The following is a 23,417-nucleotide window of genomic DNA, read 5'->3' as shown; positions in this document are numbered from 1 at the left end:
AAATATCCGAAGCACATGTATGTAGGACAAGATTTAGACTGATAAACTATTTAAACTTTTTATGCCTTAAGACACACATATGTATATATGTTTATGTTTAAAAGATATATAAGAAAACGTAAAACTGTGTCTATATACATAAATATATATATTTTTATTACACAATAAATATGTATATACAAGCATATATGTATATATGTAAACATATATGTTTATGTATATACACTTATATGTGTTTTTCTTTACCTAATCTACAATTATATTCAGGTAGGAAGCTCTAGGTGATACATAATTGCTCTTTCTCCATAACATAAGAAAGAGTTTTCCATTTTCCTGGGGGTATTGACAAGTTAAGTGAATTAAGTTCTTTAAAACCAGAATACTGCAGATTCAGACCTGAACCTAGATTTTCCTAAATCTGAGGTCAGTTCTTTCCCCAGTACAGACTGCATCACACACCATCATATATCTCTATGTACAGATGAATTATCCCATGATGGCTATGGAGAAGCATGTGAAAATGTGTATATGCCTTAATTCTAATTAAGAATCTCATAAAGTAACAAAAAAAAATCTTTACTTTTCAATTACTCTTTAACTTGAATGATAATCACTTAGATGTTGAAGGATTAGTAACATTTTCTGGATTGGTAGCTTCCAGGACTGGATAAATGTTTGGATGAATCTTTCATCCCTTCTTAATGAAGATTTCACCCCTCCCTCTGTCCCCTCTGTATTCCAAAGCTCCTTCAAAGAAGGGAGTTCCCCACACTTATTCCTTTAGAACTCAATTGGAAAAGGTTTGCCTTTAGTTCCTGCCAGCTTCCCTTTGGAATAGAGAAAGTAGCTGCTTAACAAATGGCAGGTTTATGTAGAGGAAATCTCCAAGGTTTAAAGTGCTTTTGTTTCCTGTCAATATGTACCTTTCTTTTTGTTCATTCATAATCATCATGTAACCCTTATTGAAAGGTGAAGAAACTAAGGCTTTTGGGGAGATGGATAATCAAGCAATCATTTCCACAGAAATCTTCCAGTTCTCTTGGGAGATATGGGAAACTATAAAAGCAAAATTCCAGAATGGGAATGTAAAATCATAGGTCATAGATTTAGAGCTGGAAGGGTCTTCCGATACTAACTATTCCATTCCCCTCTTTCAAGGTTGAGGTATCAGAGACTATAAGAGGTTACTTGACTTGCCCAATGTTACACAGGTAATAAGTAAATGGCAAAAGCTTGATTTGAATCCAGGTCCCATGATACCAAATCAGGCAATCTTTACTTTTACCATCTCACATGAAAAAACGATGATACTGAATTCATTAAGAAAGACTTCTACAGTAGTATGAGACCTTACATCAGCAAAACCTGATTGTTTTCTCATTATTGATAATAGATTTGTATAGACTTAACTAATGAGGATCAACTAGTGGCCCTATTAACTAAAGATATGATTGGCTGAAAATAGTTGGATAGATTAGGAGTGGGTCCTGTGAGCAAACACTACATATAACTGTGCCCAAATAGCAGGAGGTTTAATCTAAATATGATGCTAGTGAGTTTGACCTAAAATTTTTAGTCAAATCCAACAGATCATTTAGCACAAGCCAGTTCTTTATGTAGGAGTCCAGTTCTCTCTACATTGTCCCTAACAAGTGATTGTCTGGCTTCTATTTAAACACTTTTTTTTTCAGTGAGAGGGAGTCTACCACTTCAAAAAGCAGACCATTCATTCCATTTTAGGATAATTCAAAGCTTTCTGTATTGAGGAAAATTATTTACATTGTGCTAAAATCTTTCACCTTGTAACTTCATACCATTGGTGCCATCTCTAACCTTTGGTGTCAACCAGATTAAAAACTAAACAAAACAAAAACTAAATCCTCTTTTTTCTATATGACAGCTTTTCAAATATTTAATGATAGCTATTCTATTCTTGAGAGGCTATGTAGGAAAGTAGATAAAGATCTGATCTGTGACTATTGGGAAGTCAAGTTACTTAGTCTTTTATTTTCATTCAAGACCCTTCCATTCTTAAAACCTTAAATTTCAGATCCTGATACTCTGCAATCAGTGGAAGGAGTTTCCATATTGGGAATTCTCTACAGTAATGAAGTCACAGGTTTGGACTGAATCAAAGCAAAGCAAACCAAACATATCCATTGCTACAAGGGAGAAGAGAGAAGGAATTTTTATCTGAGTATAATATTAAAACTTCATAGTACATGGGAAACATTTTATTGCATTACTTAAGAGCTGTCCCACCATAGGGAAGTCAATTAACATTTATGTGCTTCAATTTTCTCATCTCTAAAATGGGGATAGGGCTACTTTCATTAAGTACCTGACAAAATTGATATAAAAGTGCTTTGTAAATCTAAAAGAACACTGTGAATATGAGCTATTAAGTGTTCATTTATTTATAATGATAAGTTTGGTAGTGACCTAAATTGAAGATTGCAATGGTCAACTTTGCTTCTTGCATTTTATAGGTTGGGACACAATGATGTAGTGCTGGTAACTGTCCAAAGCATTTTCCAATGTAGATATTAAATGGTCTAAGTGTAGTTTGGGGAAGGAATATTGAATGTGAAGAAAGGCAGGGGTGTGGGGACCTAAAGAGCTTAAGGTTGTAATAAAAATTTACCTTAAATCAAACTGAAAATACTTTTATTGCAGTTTTGAGAATTCTAATCCTTTCTGTAAGCAGTTTCTGAAAATCTGAAGATAACTTTAAATGTGCTGATTTTTTGTTATGATTTGAAGCTAACAATTGAATCTTCAAATACATTTTAAAATAAACACTGGCAGGTCACCCATTTGCTTTTCCCCCCAGCATTCCCTTCCCCTTTGTGAATTTTTTTTCTTTGTAAATATTTTGTGTCACAGTTTTGTAAATTGCTCATTCATTGGTACATCAAATTTTATTTAAATCTGTGACTATTGCTTTGAATCCTCCAAATATCTGCTTTTTCTCTGCATTCCCTCACCATCAATCAGACACTTAGAATCATAGAATTTAGGACTATTATGTTATCCAGTTTAACTCCTCATTTTATAAATGAGTAAACTAAGCCACATACAGGGTGAGTAATTTGCTTAAGGTCACAAAGCTAGTAGGTATCTAAGTCAGAATTCAAACCCTAGTCTTCCTAAGTCAAGTCCATAAGATTATGTACACCCAGTCACAATGTTCTCTGTGAATGAAAGATTTTTGTCAGAAAACATGTACAGCAAATGCTTTTGTGTGTATATATATGTATCTTCTCCTGCTGAACCCGTTTCCTCATTTCATTTTCCTCCTCTTGCTATGACAAGTAATTGCATTAATGGCCTCTAATTGGGATCAGGGACACATAACATAGTGTTCTTACCATTTAGGGGCATAGATAATCTACAACATAAATATTGTGCATTTGGGTCCCCCTTTCAGTCTGATTTCTTTTATAGCAGTCTGCAGCAGCAAAGCAAATCCAATGAACTTTATTCATTTATATTCCCTCCCCAAACATAGTTAACCGTGAAAGAATCGGTGAATCATAGATTAAAATTTTAAACCTCTATATAAGATAGACATATTCATGCACGCATGCATGCATGCATACATATATACATACATATACATACATACATTGTCCAAAAGGAATGATTTTTAAACGCGAGTAGGTTACTTCTCCGATGTTTTAAAATGTAGTCTCCGGTGTTCATTCTGCTGCTTTTCCTCCTCCTCCTCCAAGTTGCCTAAACCTGTGTTTTGCTGCCACCTTGGCCAACTAAACGGATTTGCAACGGAATTCTGAAGCCAGTCTGCTCAACGCTCTGAATGCTCCAGTGGGCACTGCTTGGCGATTTGCAGATTTATAAAGCTTTCTCTTGGCATGAATCTTTGGGAGAGAATTTAGGATAATATATGAGCTCCGGGGAAATCACCGGATCTCTTCCTTTGTCGCCCAGTTTCCGCAAAATCTGCCGAGTTCAAGCCTCAGATTTTGTTTGCAAAGTCCCCTTTAATTTTTTTTAAGCTTTTCTCTTCTTTAATTGTAGGATAGAAGTCTGTTCGAGATGCCTGAGTTTTGACCTGAGCATAAGATGAAGGTAATCATCTTATGTGTATTTAGGTGTGACCGTGTAATTAGCGGGGCATCAGGGGGCATTTCTTTTTCCTAAAGCTTTCTTCTCCTTTCTAGCTGAAGATATGCCTGAAAAATAAAGCTAACTTTTCCCTAGTTAAGAGAGTATTTGGTGTACAGTTGTTTTCAAAGTGCAAAACGCTTGGGATGCAGAGGCAAGAACCTCTTTGTGTTCTTTATTTAAACTGTTTCAGAAGACACCAGAGTGGGGTGGGGGTGGGGAAAGGGAATGTCACTGATCAAAATCCCGAAGTGGAACTGACCGGTTCCTTCCAATATTGTGACTCGATTATTTTTGTAATCATTTCCGTTTGTGCTTCCACTCCCCCCTCACCTCCCCTTAGCAATCTTTCTTTCCGCTCCCTTCTGCAGCATCAGCTCCCAACTCCTATTTTCATTCTCCTCCTTTCCCTCTCTCCCTCTCTTCCTCCCTCCCTCTCCCTTTCTCTTTCTCCCTCTCCCTCTCCTTTCTTTCCATCTGTCTCTGTCGGTCTGTCTCTCTCTCTCACACACAAACACAAACCACAAAAAAAACAAACAAAAAGCCCTGCACTCCTCAGTCAGATCATTTCCTTTTGAAGGAAGGTTGCCTGAGGGTAGGAGAAGGTTATTTGTATTTTTGATACCACACAAACTTGCATGATCGATATAATTAGCGAGTAGGGGCATACAAAAACAGAATTTAAGAAGTTACAAAAAAGGACTTTTGGTCGGCTTGAGCTTTCGGATACTTTTCTGTTAATTACACTCCGCGGGTTTACAAAACTGGGACAAAGGACCCTCAAGGAGATACCGAAGATTGGAAAAAAAAGGAATGCCAAGGCTTCCCTAGCAACTTTTGATAAATACAACCACAGACGGTTTAAAGGATCCGGAAGATTGCCTTTTGTTTAGAAGTATAACCTAGAACAGAAACTAACTTTTGAAGTTATGCTACTGTGAGTACATTTAGGGCATTAAGTACCAGTCTAACATTGAAAAAATGCACGTGGGCAAAGCATACTTCTACGCCAGCCACCCGGCGTTGTTTCCTCATGTGTTCCTGATTCCCGCTCCATTTCCCTCCCCCGGAGCACAAAGAGTTAAACTAGTTCCCTCCCTAGTTGGAGGGAAGGCCAGGGGGGCGGGAGGAGAAGCAAACTGTCTCAGGCTAGGTACCTTGTAGCTGCAAGTTCGAAATCTGTCATCCTCGCTTTAGACTTTGGCATCTCCCATTGTCACCAGTGAGTAATGATTACAGAGAGATAAGATCGCTCAGCAGGGTTGGGCGGAATCTGAGAAAAGACTTTTAACCACTTCAATCGTTCTCTTGCCGGAGCCCTCACTTTAGCGTCTGGGTTAAAGAAAGGAGCCACAAGATCTCTGCAGCTCGCTCGCTTCCGAACCTCCAAGCCTGATAAAACATCTGGGACAAGGGTGGCGATTGTCAACAATGGGAAAGGGAGACCTTGGTGGCGATCCTTAAAACAATACCATGCAGCAGGAGCCCAGCTACTACTGTACCAGCTTTTTCTCTTTTCACCTTCCTGACCCGGTGGGATTTGGATGAACTAACTCGGAGATTTCACCAACAGGTAAACAGAACTCTGGAGACTCAGGTGAAGTTGATGAGGTTCTGCCAGAGCTTCCGAGGCACAAGTTACTGTCAGTTTTTTTTTTTTTTTTTTTTTGCTTTTGTTTTTGTTTTTTGGGGGTGGATTATTTTCTGAATTGGCTGGCAAGGGAGGCAAACTGCAGGTTTTAACTTAATACTTAGGGAAGTGAGAAAGGTACAAGCTTGCATTACATTGTAACCTTACCTAGTTTTAGGTGCAAGTTCCAACTAGCCAATCCACTACTTTAAAGTAGTTTAGCAACTGACATTTACCTTCTTTGCCCTATATTCTTAAATTAGGGTGTCGGAGTCCTGTGGCTTGTCAGAGAAACAGCACCCAGTTTACAGTATGACTTGCTGTTACCTTACAGACATCAGTATTTCCCCCTCTTCCCACATCAATTACTGTTATTATTGGTGTTCTTGTTGGTTGGTTCTAAAACCTCCAGTCTCCTATTCCTTTCCCCTCCCCCTTTTCTCCTCATGCAATCTGTTTTAGATTATTAGTCCTTTAAGAGGATCCAGCCGTCCCGGTTCTTTCTACTTTGACTTTAGTGATTTCCTAAAAACCTAATGTGATTATCTGGAGACGTACCACCTCCAACTGGCAGTCTGGACTCTCTGCTAGGAAAGGGCCTCAGTTTGGCGTGACTCCGGGGGAGTTGTGCTGAGACCTACTGAATTCGTGGCTGCAGTATTCTGGAGAAAAACAAACAAACACAAAGACCAAGCAGCGCCTGGGTCAGTGTAAGGAGAGAAGAAGGTGAATGGTAGGGAATGGAACTGAATGACACAGCCTGCTACTTGCTTCTTTGAGTACACATCTAGGCAAACTTCTCCCAGCACCTCCTTCTTTGCTGCTAAAGGCAGGGTGGAAAAATCCCTTCTGTGATCGACTCCGTGTGTGTGTGTGTGTGTGTGTGTGTTGGGGATAATTCATCATCTGGAAGAAAGATCAAGGTCGTGGGGAAGATCAAGTACTGGGTAGGAAATTCTAAGGGGAAGGAATTGGGCGGGGAGTCGGGGTGATTGGACTGGGCAAGATAGTAACTGCCCCCTCGAGTGCCAAAGAAACTATTCCAGGCAGGAGCGCTTTGAGCTGCCGGGTTCTCAGCAGGGTTTAGCGGCTAGGGTGGCGGCAGCTGCTGCTGCTGCTGCTAATCAAGCTGTTAAATTGTGCTGCTGGTGCTGCTGGAACCTCCCAGCAAGATGGCACTCTATGTCTGTCCTTCCTGGATCAGAACTTCTCTCCCTCCTTTCCTATTTCTGTACATTTAGTCACCATTCAACACGTTTTGAATCAAGTGGGACATATATATTTTCCCTTTCCGACCTTGCAGAAGTCAAGCTAAAGATCTTAAGGCATGAGCCATGCATACAGCCATGTATGCGTGCATATAATTGAATTTTGCCCTTGCAAACAGATCAGACTTTTCTCTAAATTGCATTAGCATTTCTCAGGCTCTCAGAAACATGAATTCTTTAGAGACCATTCGAATGCGGGAGGAGGGAGAGAAAGGATTGGTAAAAGTACTCCCCAGTGACTCAGGCTTTGATCTGTGGTTGAGACCAGCCTATTCCTCTTCAAGAAGGTGAGGATTATCGTTCCTGACTACTTATTCTGCCTTATAATTCAATCACATCTCTCTTGGTTTCCTTCTCTGAGTTTACAACCCTAGTGTACCGACTTCTAACGCAAATCAACTAACGTTTGCTGCTTTAGGAAGTCGGGGTTGTAGAACGAGAGCGCTCTCCCTCTTCTGTTCAGAATCAGCCTGTCTCTTGACTTGTTAAAACATGACAGGAACTTACTGTAGGCAGAGAGACCTGCAATGAAACCAGAGAAGAAAATCAAGAATATCATTTGTTTGTTTGTATTTAAACGCTATTTCCTGTTTTCCGAGACATCACTTTTAGGTCTACCGAACAATAAAAAGGAGTACTTGGCCATATAAAACTCCTTATTTCTTTAGCAGTTTGGAATCCGATCCCTAAGTTCTTGTTGCTGAATCTGGGTACCCACTACAGTCTATCATCACATTAAGTGGTCCTCCTAGGAGGAAGAATAAGGAGAAATGAAAGGGAAGGGGGTCGACAACAGTTTAGTTGAAAGGAAGGAGTCTTACAAAATTATAAATATTTGGTCATTTTCCCGATTAGAGTTAATTGAAGAAGTAAGGTGTAGGGAGAATGGAGAAAAGGCCAGTGGGGAAATAAAAGGGGGTGGGTAATCGTATCACCGAAATTCCCTCTACTTGAAATAACGCCATCTTTATAGAAAGGTTTGATTTTCTTTCTAATGTCATGTTTTGGACGTTTCTTCAAGTAATAAATCCTTCTCATAGGAAACATCGAAGTGTCCAGACTATAAAAAGTGTCCTTCAGCGATTTTCATTACCGAGAGTTTTTATTACTGGGGAATGAGAAGGTGTGGGGAAGAGGAGAGAAAGGAGGAAAATGATATCTATTTTGGTAGCTGACTGAAGAAGCATAACCCTCTTTTTTAAACCTTCCTTCAGGGAAGGACAGGGTTAAAAAACCTTAGTCTGACTTTGCCTCTTGGAAAGCCTTGGGTTGCAGCCCTGCCTTCCAAGCATTCTTTAAACTAGAAATGTGGGAGGGCCTCCAGGAGGGAGAGGGAGGGAGAAAAAGGGAGAGGGATAGAGGAGAGAGAGCTAGTGAGCAAGCCAGAGAGGAGCGAGATGGCTATCAGCTGAATTCATTACTGTAAACATCTCCCAGGGGTGTCAGGCTGGGGGGCGGGGGGCAAGGCACGACTTACATTAGCGGGGAACAGTCAGATCTAAGGCATCTAGATCAGCCTCGCAATCACCGTCTGAAGAAGGCGCAAGACTTGGAGCGAGACACACGCGCGCGCGTGCACACACACACACGCTCCCGCTCCCACATACGTGTGTAGGGTATCTGGAGACTTGTCCGAGTCCCGAGGCTCGGTGCTTCCTCCTGTGATCCTTTCATCGCCTCTAAAGGAGACCTGCGAGAGAGCATCCTGCGGCTGCATTCTCCCCCTTCGGTTTTCCCCAGTTTTCTCTCTCTTTTTTTTTTTTTTTTTTTTTTTTGGTGGGGGGTAAGAGAAGGGGGTGTCATTTTTTTTATTTGCGAAGAGCACCATTAGGGGAGCGGGGGCGCTAGGCAAAAGGAGGGGGTGGTGGTGGTGACAAGAAGGCAGGAGAGAAGAGAGTGGGATGCCAGAGCCCTGGGCTGCGCGTTGGAGGAGGAGGTGGAGGAGGAAGGGGGAGGACGATGCCGCTGCTTCGTAAGGGAGGAAGGCGAGAGCGAGGGGAAGGGAGCGCTCCGGTGAGCTGGCAGAGACGAGCCGCGGGGTGCGGAGAAGCGCGCCCGTCACAGCGGCTCCGGCTCGGGATCCAGCTCCGGCAGCCGCTAGCCCAACTGCTGGATACCCACCCAGGGCACCCGCAGCCTCCACCGCGATCCAGAAGCAGCAGCAAAAGTTTGGATCCCGGGGAGGGAAAAGCGCAAAGAGGGATTATGACCAGGGCTGGAAAAGGACTGCAAGAACCTTCCCAGGTAAAGTGACGCCCCCACCCCACTCTTCCTAAACCCCCGAATCCCTTCTTTATCCCTAGCTTCAGCAGAGTCAAGAAGGAAGCAAAGTTAATGATCCAGGATCTGCTCCTAGAACCAAATGATCACTTGTCACCTAATAGACAGGATTGGAGCCTTTCTTATCATCTGCGATAGTGTGGAGAGGTGGATCCTGTAGCTAGGGGATGGAACGTATGTCCAGCTGTTGCCCTGTATATCTATTTGTCGGTTTGGATGTGAATTTGGAGGGCTTTGGTATCTTTCACTTGAGGTAGATAGATGGTGCATAGATTTGAACATTCCCAATTACAGCAAATGATTATAGCATCTGTCTTTTGGAAACCCTTAAAAACGATTGAATCTACCACCTTCACACCCCAATTTGTTAGTACTTTGGAGGGAAACATTTAAAAAAAATCACAAAACCCAAGTTGAAATCGTGGGCGCCCCTCTCCATCTCCCTTCACCTTCAGCCCTCATAAAATGGGAACTTTAGAATTCGAGTTTTCATTGAGGGGAGAACTGGTTTGTATTAGTCATTGCTGACGCGAATTTGCGATGAAATAAAGGGTGGGGGGAAGACTTGTGCAGAGAATCAGATTCTCCATCAGTAGCTACATTCACTGGGGAGGCTCAGGAAGTATGAGTGCGCCTGTGTGCTCTGAGGTTGGGGGCAGTGGAGAGAATGCTGTCACGTCTCTCAAATTTCTTCCTCACTTAGGGAAACTGGGGGAAATTACTGGTGAGCCTTCTAGGGGAGAAAAATGGGAAATCCTCAAAGAAATGTTTCGAGCAAGCACATTTATTACTGCTATCATTGTTATTAGTAATTCACCTGGAAACTCAAGAAGATGTCATCTCTTGTAAATGGAAATCAGTCACCTCGAGCCTTAATTAATTTTAGTGGAGGAAATCTGTTTTAAAGCTTGCAGTAAGCTAATAAAGTGCAAGACACAAATCCGTGTAAACGCCTTTATAGTGTGTAAGGCGCTGATTAGATGTGCTGCATTTGCCTTGCAAAACCCCTTTCTTTCAACAGCAGAGATTGCTTCCTACTCAACTGGGAGATTACTTAAATGAAATGGATTGTACTGCAGGGGTGGGGGGTCATCTTCCTGCCCATACCCCTCCACCTCCACACATTCAGAGGCTTATTGTTAAATTTATTACATCTAACTTCTTATGGTAAAAAGCTAATGAAGGCTAGTTTAGATATAGAACCTAATATGGAATTAACCTAATGACCTTATTTTATTAAATCTTAAATGAAAAGAAAGACAAACTTTGGATCCACTAAGTGTTTTTTGAGGGGAATAAATTGAATGCTGGCATTTTCCCAGGCTGATATTAGGTTGTTGTAGTATGGATGTCAATTTTTAAGGCCAATATTGTTATAACTGGGATATGAGGGCTTTTTTAAAAAATTATTGATAAGCAAAATATGCCAGATGCTTATGGGATCTAGAGGCCAATGTATTGGAGCAATCATATTTAGGTGATATACATAGAAGTTAAAGTTACTGATTTTTCTCAAAATGCTTTTGCTTCTGAAAACCTACCTCTCCCCCATTTTTGGTTTTGTTTTGTTCTAAAGCCTCATATAGTCCAAATCCTGTAAGGATTTCCAAATAATTGAGAATGACAGTGTGGCCTTATGCTGTCAGGTTGGACAAATTCACCTCAGTGGCTCTAGGAGTTCTGAAGATGAAATTTCAAACAGCATTCTAAATCTCAGATAGCAGGTACAAGCAATTCTTAAGTAGGAGCATGCTGGTTGCTCCATGGCAGAACACATTACAAGCCTAGTGTCAATGGAATGCTAGTAAAATGTCTGTACTCTGAAACACTTGAGTAGTTTCATTACAGTTTTCAATATTTCAGGTAATGTTTCTAATACCATAAAGCAGATTTCTAAATGACACCATGCTTTTTTTTTTTTTTTTTTTTGCTCACTATATCCAAAAGAAGTCCAGATTTTTTTCTGTATACTTTATTTCAGATGATGTGAGCTTATCTCATGTTGACTTTGACTTTCTAGATCTAATTTGAATCCTGTTGCCTGTTACATTTTATTCTGGTCCAATGGATAGTATGATTTAGCTGCTTTAAAGATATATCCCTAAAGCAAGTTTATACTTCCCCAGTTGGAAACTACATTATTATAGGATACAATTTTAAGGAAGAATCAAGAATATTTAAGCCTGGGAGGCCTTAAATAAACGAAAACCCATGTGAAAATCTTCTCAAGTTTGATTTATCAATTTTTCTCTTTATAAAAGAATATCTGTGATGGGTAGCATCTGAAATTTAAATATTGAAAGTCCCATAAACTTCTCTCGTGGTTACCTTTCCGTTTAGAAGGTTAGAGAAGGCCAAATAGCATATTCTTTTCATTCAGGTGGTATTCTTTAGAGTCTAATCATCTCTTAGTATCTCTTCTTTAATCTCAATTCAAATTCATTTTTCACTAGATTACTTTTATAACTTAGAGGCTTCTTCCAGAGTGATTCAAAATCAGTCCATTAGTGACCTCTATCTGTGAGAAGTGAACAGTCATTGTTTTTCCCCCCATTTCCAAAGCCCAGAATTACACGGAAAGCAGACTATATAATGCTTTGTCTCTATACATGCTTAGATTTCCTAACTTGCAGTTTTCCAGACAGCCCGATGTGGGTAATGGTATTTAACAAGGGCATTAAAATGTTACATGATAACAAGAACTATTAAATGGTTATTTCATGTAGCATTCATAGTATGTTCAACATAAATAACAGTGCTGTCCAATTTTAATAAGACTTGTATGTCTGAATACAATTAATTTAAGGCATACAATCCTACTGAATATATGTGAAAATTTTATTAATCTCTAAATACTTATATAAAGACCACACAACTTTAAGACATATATTGAGAACAGATACTTATTACATCTAACTGTGTTTGTGTATCTCTGCATATGGATGCATGGATATATATCACAATATTTGTATGCATTTAATTTTGCTTCTACCTGCAGTGATAGATTTGAAGGAAAAGTTGAGTCTTCATGGGATGTCTTTAAAGAGAAGGTCTCTTTAGAAAACTTTAAAAACATGTTTCTTAAAGTTTTGCCTTCTACTTGTATTCAGTTTCAAGTTTAGTTGATGATTCTGAATGGAAATGGAAGACAAAGTTATTTCATTTGTTAAGTGGGTGGATACCATTATCTGACATTTTCCAGATGGTTTATAATGCAGTGGTATTTGAGAACATGGAATTTTGGGCTAGTTCTCTTTTTCCATGAGTAGGTTGTACTCAGAAGAACCTTTGTAGAATAATTTAAAAAGAAAAATAAAATGGCCATCATTATGTTCTAACCTCCTCCTTCATCCCTCCCAAATTACATTTGCTTTGTGAAAATATCTTTTTCTTCTAAAAAATAAATGTTAGGTTATTATTTTTAAGAGTGGCACAGATGGAACTATTAGTTTCTTTCTTCTCTCTTCAGCAATGGGTGACCTCGTCCCTCCAATTAACTGTCTTCTTTTCATGGGGGAAAAAAAGCACCCCTAGAACCATTAGTAGACAGAGTGCCTTTTCAAGGTTTTAAATAAGGTTCATTTTTTTAAAAGCAGCTATGACACAAATATTGTAATAAAAATATCCTCTGTTAAGCTGAATACAGAGACTTACTTCAGTTGCATGAAACAGTAAAAACACTGTATTAGAAAAATAATCTTTGGCATTTTCTCTAGATGGCCAAAATCTGTTAGAACCTTCATTACTCCTTTTCCTTGACGATTTTCACATCTACTGGTCTTTGGTTTTCTTTGATTTCTTCTGCTCTGATTCTTTGAAGTGAATCAAAACCAAACAGTGGCTACTTTCTTAAGGAAATTTATCATGTTATATTCAGGATCCCAGAAGAGTTAATGATGCAGAAAAAGTCCTGTATGACATCCTTCTAAAAGGAGCCTTTTGGTTGCAGGCCTGCCACGGACTAGCCTCTTGTACCTTTTGCAGTGAATTGGAACCACATTATTTATTTTTCAAATACTGCCTCTAGCTTAATTTAAAGGGGGTGAGAGTAGGATGGTGTTTATGCAGAAGTATGCAGAGCCATATGTCCTTTGCCTCATTCAAGAAAACAGTGTCATTGTTATAGAGGCCATGTGCAGGAAGGTCAAAGAAAATGTCCTTACATGATTTGAAAAGTCAAAAGGCCATATTCATAATTCTCAAACACTGGTCGGCTATTCTACTGATATACTATGAGAATGATTATTTTCGACAGTTTTGGGTTAAATGCCTTAGATATTAAAAAAAAAATCTAGTGATAGCCATTAGGTATTCTTGTGACTAGACTTACTCCTCCTCATTCCAACACACTGTCCTCCCCACTTCAATTTTTTCCATACTGTTTATATAGGAAAATGTAAAATGACACAGAGGGATCATAAACCCTCAATTCACAGACCATTTAATATATTTTAGTTCTGTTCATTAGTACTTTCGAGATATAGAGAAAAGAAATTCCCACTTAAACTAGAGAGCTTTATTTTTTAAATTTTGAAATAAGTTTAACAGGTCAAAAAGGGAGTGGAAGCCATTAGTCCTTGGAGCAGTGAAATCTTCACCTTTATCAATCATTAAAACAAAGTATTCAGGTTCTCCTGAAAATAGCTTATAAATATATTGTCCATTACAAATAGCAAAGGTCACATGGCTGAATGGAAAGCATTAGAACTTTGTGCCTCCTGAAATAGGTTCATTACCAAGTGTCATTTCCAGGCCCAGTTGGCTATTCATGTCACTTTCTTTTACAAGTAATGTCCCTGCTCACTGGAGTAAACAAATGGTTCTTCAACCCATTGCTTTGTGATTTGATCCATACATTCATTATGTGTCTGATTATGAATAATAGAGCCAAATGATTTAGAAGTGGAAAACTGAAATCTTTGCCTCATTTTAAGATAAAAGCAGGTTGAGAAACTTGAAAGAGTGGAGAAAAATCTAATGATACTTTGAGATTCCTGTGATCCTCTGAGAACTGAATCAATCAACTGGCATTTATTAAGAGCCTTTCTATGTGCCAGGAACTGTGCTAGGCAATGGAAGATAAAGGGTTTTAGAATGCATTACCTTTCAATTAGTATTTATCAAGCAACTACAATGTACAGAGGGTGGGAAGAATTTAAAGAGTAGACAAAGTCTAGGGGATGTGGCAGGGAAAGGAGGTGGACTCATCTTGTATTCAGAGAGGCCAGTAACAGATGGAAATCCCTGTTATGTATTATTATCCATGATACATGAAAATATCCAGAAGAAGGCGTTCTTTGTGTTTGGTAGAGCCTATATAGAAGATCGAATGGAAAGGCGTAGATAAAAATGGTGTAGAGGGATGGTATCTACTCTGCTAGAGACAGAAGATGCACATAAACTCATTAACTCACTGGGGTCTTGATATGGAATACCTTCCATGTAATTAGTATCTTGTCTATTCAAATGGATTCATCTAGTGTTCTCTCTGTACCAATCCTGTGAATTAGGTATAGGGCAAATGCTTATTCTCTCCATTTTTCTGATGAGGAAACAGGTATGGGGGAGGTTAAATGAGAGCCTAGAAAGTTCACAGTGACAAGGTGATACAAAATGCCAGTGTCAGGATTTTAAGAAGTCAGTTTGGTTTCTGATTCCTACTTGTATAGTGATTTTTCCATTATGCCGTATTTTTTTTTTATTTGGCAATATAGTGAAGTTGAATCGAAAATAAGTTTGCTGTTGAACTTTCCAATTTAAATTTTAGAAATTTTATACTTTACCATTCACCATAATCATTCCTATTTGAATAGAGACTACTTGAGAGCAGAGCAACAATATTTTTAAAATAAAGATGCATTTCATTGACATATTTTGTTTTTATATTACCTGTATTTTCTAGTGTATTCTTTCCTCTCCCCTCCCTCAAAGAGACATTCTATATGACAAAGCAGGGAGGGAGGGAAGTCAAGTTCTATTAATATATCAAAAAGTTTGAGGTATATATAGTATTCTACAGCTATAGTACCCCACTTCTATAAAGAAGACGAAAGGTGTCTTTATCTTTATCTTCTTTGGGATAAAAGAGCAACTCTATCTTCCTCATTTGAGAATGTCCTACACAGCACAGTGTCTTGATTACTGGAGATGCTTAATAAATGTTTGTTGTATCTGAAAGTATATGAGATTTTAAGAAAGGTAATAATATTATAACATATAGTTTTAAAATGTTACTAAATCCTTCTAACTTCCAAATTACTTTGGATAAAGGGTTCTACTTTTCTAAATGATTTTTAAACAATTTTATATTTTAAGTATTCAAGAATTGTATTAGTAATGGCAGGACAGAGTGGGGGTAGAGAAGCAATGTGCATAAAATTATCATATATAGCAGAATTTCAGAATGAAAAAGGATCTAAACCAATAATCTTATTTTTATAGATGAGAAATCAGAGGCCCAGAAAACTGAAATAATTTTGCCAAGATAACATACTAAATAAGCAAAAGAATTTCAATGGTCTTCCAGTTGCAACTATTTACGACATCCTTGCTACCATACTCATATCTCTGTGTATATGATTTTCTCACCCTGCCATATTCCTTTATCACTTGCCAGTACTCCTGAAATCTCCATTTTGAGGAAGGGACAGTTATGCTCACTTATTGAATCTTCTAGCTATCTTCTGATTCTCAAGATTTCTCCCTGATGTCCCCACATGGGTATCTCCCTTAATCTATCACCATCCTTGCCGGTTTAGCTCTATATATGTGTTGTCTTTGCCCATTACACTGTAAGCTTCTTGGAGATAAGGACTTTCTTTTTGCTTACATTTGTTTTCCCAATGCTTAGTACAGGACCTGCATGTAGTAAGTACTTAATAAATTCTCACTGACTTATTTGACATAAGATTTAAGTGATATAATTTAAAATTATTATCATAAAACACATTTTTAGGATTACATCTGTCCATTTACTGTGCAATTATTGCTTTATAGCATAAGGTTTATATGTATGTAAGGAACTGGAGAAGGGTTTGCAATTAGCTTCTTTCACAAAATGAAATTATTTTCACAGTTTGACTAAAGAAAAGTTAGCACTACAGTGAACAAGTGTGACTGAGACCAACCCAATATTTTTAGAGAGGGAACCTGGCATTTGTCATATGGGAAGATAGTTCTTTTCCTTCCTGTGAGAGTTTGGATAATTTTCAGGAATTGAGACTGATTTATTATGAGTGGATTCATAAAGCACTGCTGCCTTCAGAGGCACTTCTTTAGATGAAATGCTCCAAGTTTCTTGAAAATGTGGACTGATTTTTGCCTTGCTATTAACATACTTTGTCTTTCCAAGGTACTTTGTAAAAACATATTGTATTGGGAAATCTTCCTTTTTAAAAATAATTTTGGAAAATAAAATAAAGCTAAAAGATTGTTTTTTGAAATTTAAAAATCTTATATTTTCATTTTTAGAGAGTCTAAAGTTTTACTATTCTGGCTACATATTCTGATTTAATACTGCGCAGTCACAGAGGCTCTATCTTGCAGATGTATTCACTGTTGGGCATAGATGTATTTCACAGTATACTTCCCCACATTTTATGCACTCCTGGAAAAGAAGATGACAAAGAAGAAGAAATCACATAATGAATGGATTTGATATATTTTGACTCTTCTACAGGTGTTTATGCTTTTGTTTTCCTTCTTAAAAAAGCCTATAGTTGGGCCTTTGGAAAAATTTAATTCTTAGATGTTCCAAAATTTTTCATCCATCCCACCATTTATTAAACACCAAATATATGCCTTACTTCATGCTTAACTTTTGAGAGGAAGAATAGGGCACTTATGTTATGCAATTCATGAAAGTACACAATGTACACTATTGTACTTATATAAAATTGACACCCTTTCCAATAGCTCACACTGGTACTTGGCTGTGGTATAATATGAAGTTTGACTTGACTAAAATCGACATAACCACCACAACAAAATTATTTCCAAGGACAAATAACATCATCAAATGAACCCCTTTGTAATGGATAACTGAATTTAGTATTTTGAGTATGTATTAATTGACCAATTTTCTTGAGATTAAATATGAGCTCATCCCAGAAAATGGTTTTTCATAGGCCAAGATTTTTGTCCAGACACTTACTGGAAAAGAAATATTTGCCATGCTGATATATTTAGATATGGAAAATATTTGTCTCTATCATAAAGCTTCATTTTAACTTCAGATGTGCCCTGTTCTTGATTTTAAATTCATTTCCTTAACAATTTCTTCTCCTTGAACCTTCTACTATTTTATTTATTCTTGTTTTCATGCATAAGAGTTTGAATTTCCAAGATAGAGGGCATTATTTGCTGAGGTTTCTGATATGGTAATTAAGATTATTATTATTATCTGACTTGATTATCTCCATTTATTTACTACTATCACTTATTGCCATGTAAATTAAACAATCTTCTTAATTGGTTACCTTCTTTTTAGTATGTTTCAAAATCCTCTTGTTTTCAGATTTCTGTGTTGCATCTGTAAAACTTTCATAACTTAATTATGAAACCAAAGATTCAAAATTAGAGGAGTTAAGGGTGTGTGTGTGTGTGTATGTGTATGTATGTGGGTTCCTCTCCCCCTCACCTCATTTTGGTTATTACCTGTGGAAGTTCTCCTAAGGAAGTCTACATTAACTTTTCTCCTAATTGCCAGACCTATATTCTCAATTTCTTGGTACACATAGGATTGTAACTCTAGACCTGGAAAAGTCCTCTGAAGCCACATATCAACATAGATGTTCCTTGGCACCTCGGATTCACCATGATCAAAATTAGTCATTATGTCCAAAACAAAATTTATTAACCTTTTCCAGGAAAATTTTCCCTCCTCTGGATTTCCTTCTTCTATTAATGATATCTCTTCCCCCTCCCTACCCCACACCTACTTTCAAGATACTCAATTTAGCATTTTTCTTTTTTTCCTCCTCATTTTTCTACTTCTCCCTTTTTCTCCCTCCTTTCTTTTCCCTCTCACCTTTTCCTTCTCTCCCTCTCTCCTTCTTAAAAATATTTCAGTGATTTCCTATCATATGCCACCAAAAATCTAAACTCCTCAGGCAGGAATTTAAAAATCTAGCTATATTTCTATGTTTGCCATCACTATCCTTTTTCCTTACCCTATGCTCCTATATCCCTCTGTCACAATAATTATTTTCATGCCTATTTAGGGGTCCTCAAACTTTTTAAATAGGGGACAAGTTCACTGTCCCTCAGACTGTTGGAGGGCTGGACTATAGTAAAGAACAAAAACTTTGTTTTGTGGGCCTTTAAATAAAGAAATTTCATAGCCCTGGGGGAGGGGGATAATCGTCCTCAGCTGCCACATCTGGCCCTCGGGCCATAATTTGAGGACCCCTGTTTTAGATATTATTTGCTATGTGCTGATGATAAAGAAGTATAACAAAACACTCCTTTCCATCAAGAAACTTATATATATATTTTTATATATAAGATAATTTTAGGGGTAGGGAAGCAATAATAGTTGTAAATGTTAAACTCCCTCCCTACCCTTCTCATTCCTCACTGCACCGTGTATGCTGTTTGAGGGTCTAACTTAAACACATTTGGAAGGACTAAACAAATTTCAGATTATCAGCTTTGTGAGGGTAGGACTCCTGTTTCATTTATCTTTCTCACTCTTTTACTGCCTTGTAAATAGTAGATGTTTAATAAATGTTTACTAAACTTAAATTCATTTGAAATTTGAAAAATGTCAAACTTAATTTCAAACTTAAATTCATTTGAAAGCATAGAATTGTATAAACAAAGCACTGTCGGACAAAGAAAAGAGCACTCCTGGAAGGAGGAGACTTGGGTTCAAATACTGCCTATATTTACCCTTACTACTTGGTGACTTTTGTCGATTTATTTAACCTCTCTGGGTCCAAGAGATTATCAAATGTAAAATGAGTACTTCACACAGAATTAACTGGAATAAACCTTTGAGATTATCTAGTCCAATTTTTAAATTTTAAAGAGGAAGAAAACTGAAACCTGGGGAGTTAAGAGTGAGTGACTTGGCCAATGTTGCAGTTGGTAAATGACAGAACCAGGACTTGAAACTAAGCCTTTTTAATCCAAGTCTAAGTCTCCTTAAAAAAGTCATTACCACTATAGTTTTGTTTTTCAGTTAAAAAAAAAAAAAGACTACTTCAAAAAAGCTCCTCCTTTTATAGTTACAGAATTTAGAATTAGAAGGAACTCTAGAGGTCTTCTATACTAATTTTCTCATTTTACAAATGGGTAAATTAAAGTCTAGAGAGTAAATGGCTTTTCTATAATTACAAAGCAGGTTAGATAAGAACAGAGGTTTCCTAGTTATTGGTTGGTGGTACACTCTACCCACTATAACTCACTGCTTCTTCACATTCTTTAGTTATTCATTTTTTGAGAAAAGCCTAGCAGGTTCAAAAGCAAGTGTAGCCAGATTTCAATATGTCTTCCTTGGATTGGCAGTGGAAGAAGAAGAAAAAAAGGCTTAGAATAGGCAGTTTATAAATGCCTTGTTGGTTAATTGGTGTCAAGACAAAGTGTTGTAGATTTTAGGTTTCTCTCTAAGGAGTTGAGTCTTCAGTGTAGTCCATCTATTCTCATGTCTGGTTACTAGTCTCGTTCATCTTGCTCACATGTCTCCTTTTAAAGGTCAAGTCTAAGGGTTCAATTTAGGCAATTTCTGGGCCCTAAGTATCCATGAATTTCAAAATCAAGGTGGGATAAATTTAATGATTCCTAGGATGAGGTCATGCTTCATTAAAAAGATATTGTCAGTGCAGAAGGAGGACCTGTCCTAGGCTAACCTTTTTAACAAGATATTGACCTCAATAAAAAATTAAGCTTGTCAAGGGACTCTTACCTTCTTAAAAAGTTATAGAAGCTTCAGAAAACTTTCACTGAAATTCTTTTGGGTCTACTGTTTATAAATTTACAAATGCAGACACATAAAAATACTTCCTGGAGAATCTATCAATGGAGACAAAATGGAAAAGTTTATAAAATTCTAGTGAGTAGAGTTACATCCAAATGGGAGAATATTCTAAATGTTTCTGTTTTGTGAAATTCTTCCATATAGATTTTGAAGAATTTTTCCCAAAAGAGCTTAAAGGGAAAAATAGTAAGAAGCCAAAAATGAATCAGATAAATTGATTAATTATAGACATCATGGTAGAAGCAAAGACATGAGAAATATTTTTTTTGGCAGTTATGTCCCCTAGTATTCTGTGTTCCCTATGGTCTATTCCTTATGCTTAACCTAAGGTCATCCAAAGTTGCCAAAAATGTTTTTCATATCATATTACCCTTCAACCCACAAATTTATGTTCCTGGCACATACTGATTTCTCTGACTTGAAGAGAGCTAAGCCTTAGTTTCTATTTCATTTCAAAACAAGCCTTAGATTGAGAAAGGGAGAAGAGAAATTTACAAAAGAAAAATTGTTTAAAAGTATACAAACAATACTATAGATTCAAGTCATGTTATTGTTGTTTCCTTTAGTTATACATGATTCCTTTCTTTGAAAATTAGGGAATGGGTTACTGGGGGAAAGTGTCAGTTTCTTTCAGTTAAGGTTATTAAAATCAGAAGAGATTATCATCTTGTAAAATGGTTTAAGGGAGTCTTGCCAAAGGCATGGAGCTAATCTAGCTGACTTTTCCAGATCTCTTTAAGATCTATCATTCTTGATTTCAAAATCCAAGTTAGCAAACAATTAATTGATTGCTTTATAATGCAAAGCATAGTGAAGAAGGAACACTATGAGAAGTATAATAATAAATGAGTGGTGCCTTTTGCCAATAAGAAATGATAAATTAGTGGGTCATAAAGATATAACACTACTTCATTCCTGAGAACTTGGCACTGAGGGTCCAAATGCAGTTTTAATGGAGGCCCAGATAGTAACAATATTCATAGAATTTTATTGTTAAGTTGAGCTACTATTGTAAGCTTTCAAAAAATCTACATGACAACTGGCAATCTCAATCATATACACAGGAGATATGAAGATATTTTTTTAAGTATTGTGTTTGGGTAGTGTAAAATATCATTATAAGATTGTGAGCTTCTTGAGAGCATGTCTTAATTTAGAGTGGTGAGAGTAGAAAGAGTAGTACATTTAAAGTCCAAACACCTGATTTTGATCAAGTGATTTCATTTCTGAGCCTCATTTTGTAAAATGAATAACTGGATAAAATAATCCCTAAGTCCCCTCCTAATTATACATTTTTATCAACTAATGCTTTCCTCTATAGCCTTCATAATATGTACTTGTGTATACAGAGTAAAAGCTAATCAATCTTTGTGAACTGAACCGCATTGCAATTTGAGAAATGTGATTTAGTGAAAAGATCCTTAAAAAAATGCCTAGGTGCCAAGAGAACTGAATTTTAAGTCTAAGCATTGTCATGGGATAGCAGTGTAACTGTGGTCACCCTTATGAGGTCCCATGAGGAAAATGAACATATCTATTGCTTTCTTTTCCCAAATATTTAGATGATATACCTGTTTTGTGATCATTGAGCATCTTTGATTAATTCTCCTTCAAGCCTTTCCATCTAAGCAATTTCCTTATTTTGTCCATGTGAACTTACTATCCTTTCATTCTTTCTGTAAGGCTTCCTTCAGACTTTCAATACCTCTTAAATGGAATGCACTAATAAACTTCTAACTGGAATCTCCAAAGCTCCCTTTACCCTATTTCAAATTCTCCTGTAGAACAGGGATTCTTAATCATTTGGGAGTCTTGGATCTCTTTGATGATGTGGTGAAACCTATGCCTTTCTTCTCAGAATAGTATTTTAAATGCATAAAATAAAGATAGAGAAATTCAAAAGGAAACTAGTTATATTGAAAAAAATTACAAAATATATTGAGAAAAAAAGCCAGATTAACAACTTTGCTATAGAGTGTCACATCTGATATGGTTTCTCATAGTTGTATGTGGAGGGCATGAAATTATAATTAATCAGAAAATGTTTGATTTGTATACCTATTTTATATACCTTTATGCCCGAGTCACATAAAAATTTCTGAGGTGAAAAGGATTGAAAATGGAAAAAAAATTAAGAAGTCTTGCTATAGAGCAATGAAAGATTATTCTTTTTAAATGATATCTCTTATGATGTTGGCCCATTACTCAGAAACAGTTAAATTTCTCACTGTCCCCGCCTTTTTGTTGCTTATTAAATTAATTTAAATTACTTATTCTAGGAATTCTTCCACAATGTACCTTCTACCTATCTTTTCAGTTTTAATTATGTAATATTAGTATTGTTTCTTCTCTTTTAGAAACCTTCCCTGTTCAGTTTTGACTGTGTACTCCCGAGTCATTCTTCATTGTCCATATTAAACATTCTGTCTTTCATTAAGATCTTTTCGAATCTCCTAAACTGAATAGGATTCCTTTCTCCTTTGTACTACTTTTATCCTTCTTGTGGTATTTAAAAGATCTCGATTCCTCTGTTATGTATATAAATTCATTTTTATTCTTTACCTATTAATCAGTGAACTCCTTGAGCAGTGGTTTCAAAGTCAAATAGAAATGGGGCCAATAAACAGTAAATAAGAATCCTTATAGATGGCATATTAATGTAAAAACACATTTTAATATTATCTATATTCTATTATATTTTTATTTTGCAAAATATTTTCCAGTTACAGTTTAATCTGGTTCAGGAAGCACTGTGGAGTGTCATAGACTATGTGTTTGACATTTCTGGCCTTGAATTCAGGAACCCATGTCTTCATAATTTTTGATTATTGCACAAAACCTATTTCAGTGCTAAAAGTATACTAGATCTTGATCTAGATATTTCTTAAACTAATCCACACTGATGATTATATTGGATAAGATTTAAGACCCCTCCAATTCAAGTATGCTATAATTTATATTATCTCCATGAATTGCTAGTCATTGGTCAAATATGAAGTCCTCAAGTTTATGCTCTAATGGATAAGAGAATATATTAATAATTATATATGAAGAAGAAATATGCAGTATAAGTGGAATTGTTAGTGGGACTAGGAAAAGCCTGTAAAAGGTGGAATTTATTTTGAGTATTGAA

The 23,417-nt window shown here is 37.0% G+C and overlaps 1 protein-coding gene across 9 annotated transcripts in view; it reads left to right on the top strand.

Annotated features, from left to right (window-relative positions):
- The first annotated feature begins 4,690 nt into the window (after positions 1-4,690).
- Positions 4,691-23,417, top strand: part of FLRT2 (fibronectin leucine rich transmembrane protein 2) — a 113,730-nt gene continuing 95,003 nt past the window's right edge. For 7 of the 9 annotated variants that reach the window (XM_031952418.1, XM_031952412.1, XM_031952417.1 and 4 more), the window contains exon 1: positions 4,691-5,701. The gene's annotated coding sequence lies outside the window, so the exon portion shown is untranslated. Of the gene's footprint in view, positions 5,702-9,175; positions 9,271-23,417 lie in introns of those variants that run through there. The other 2 variants (XM_031952419.1, XM_031952409.1) reach the window with 2 other exon arrangements.

Source organism: Sarcophilus harrisii, chromosome 2 (genome assembly GCF_902635505.1).
Source record: "Sarcophilus harrisii chromosome 2, mSarHar1.11, whole genome shotgun sequence".
Taxonomy (NCBI): Eukaryota; Metazoa; Chordata; class Mammalia; order Dasyuromorphia; family Dasyuridae; genus Sarcophilus; species Sarcophilus harrisii.
This window is presented reverse-complemented; position numbering and strand designations above follow the sequence as displayed.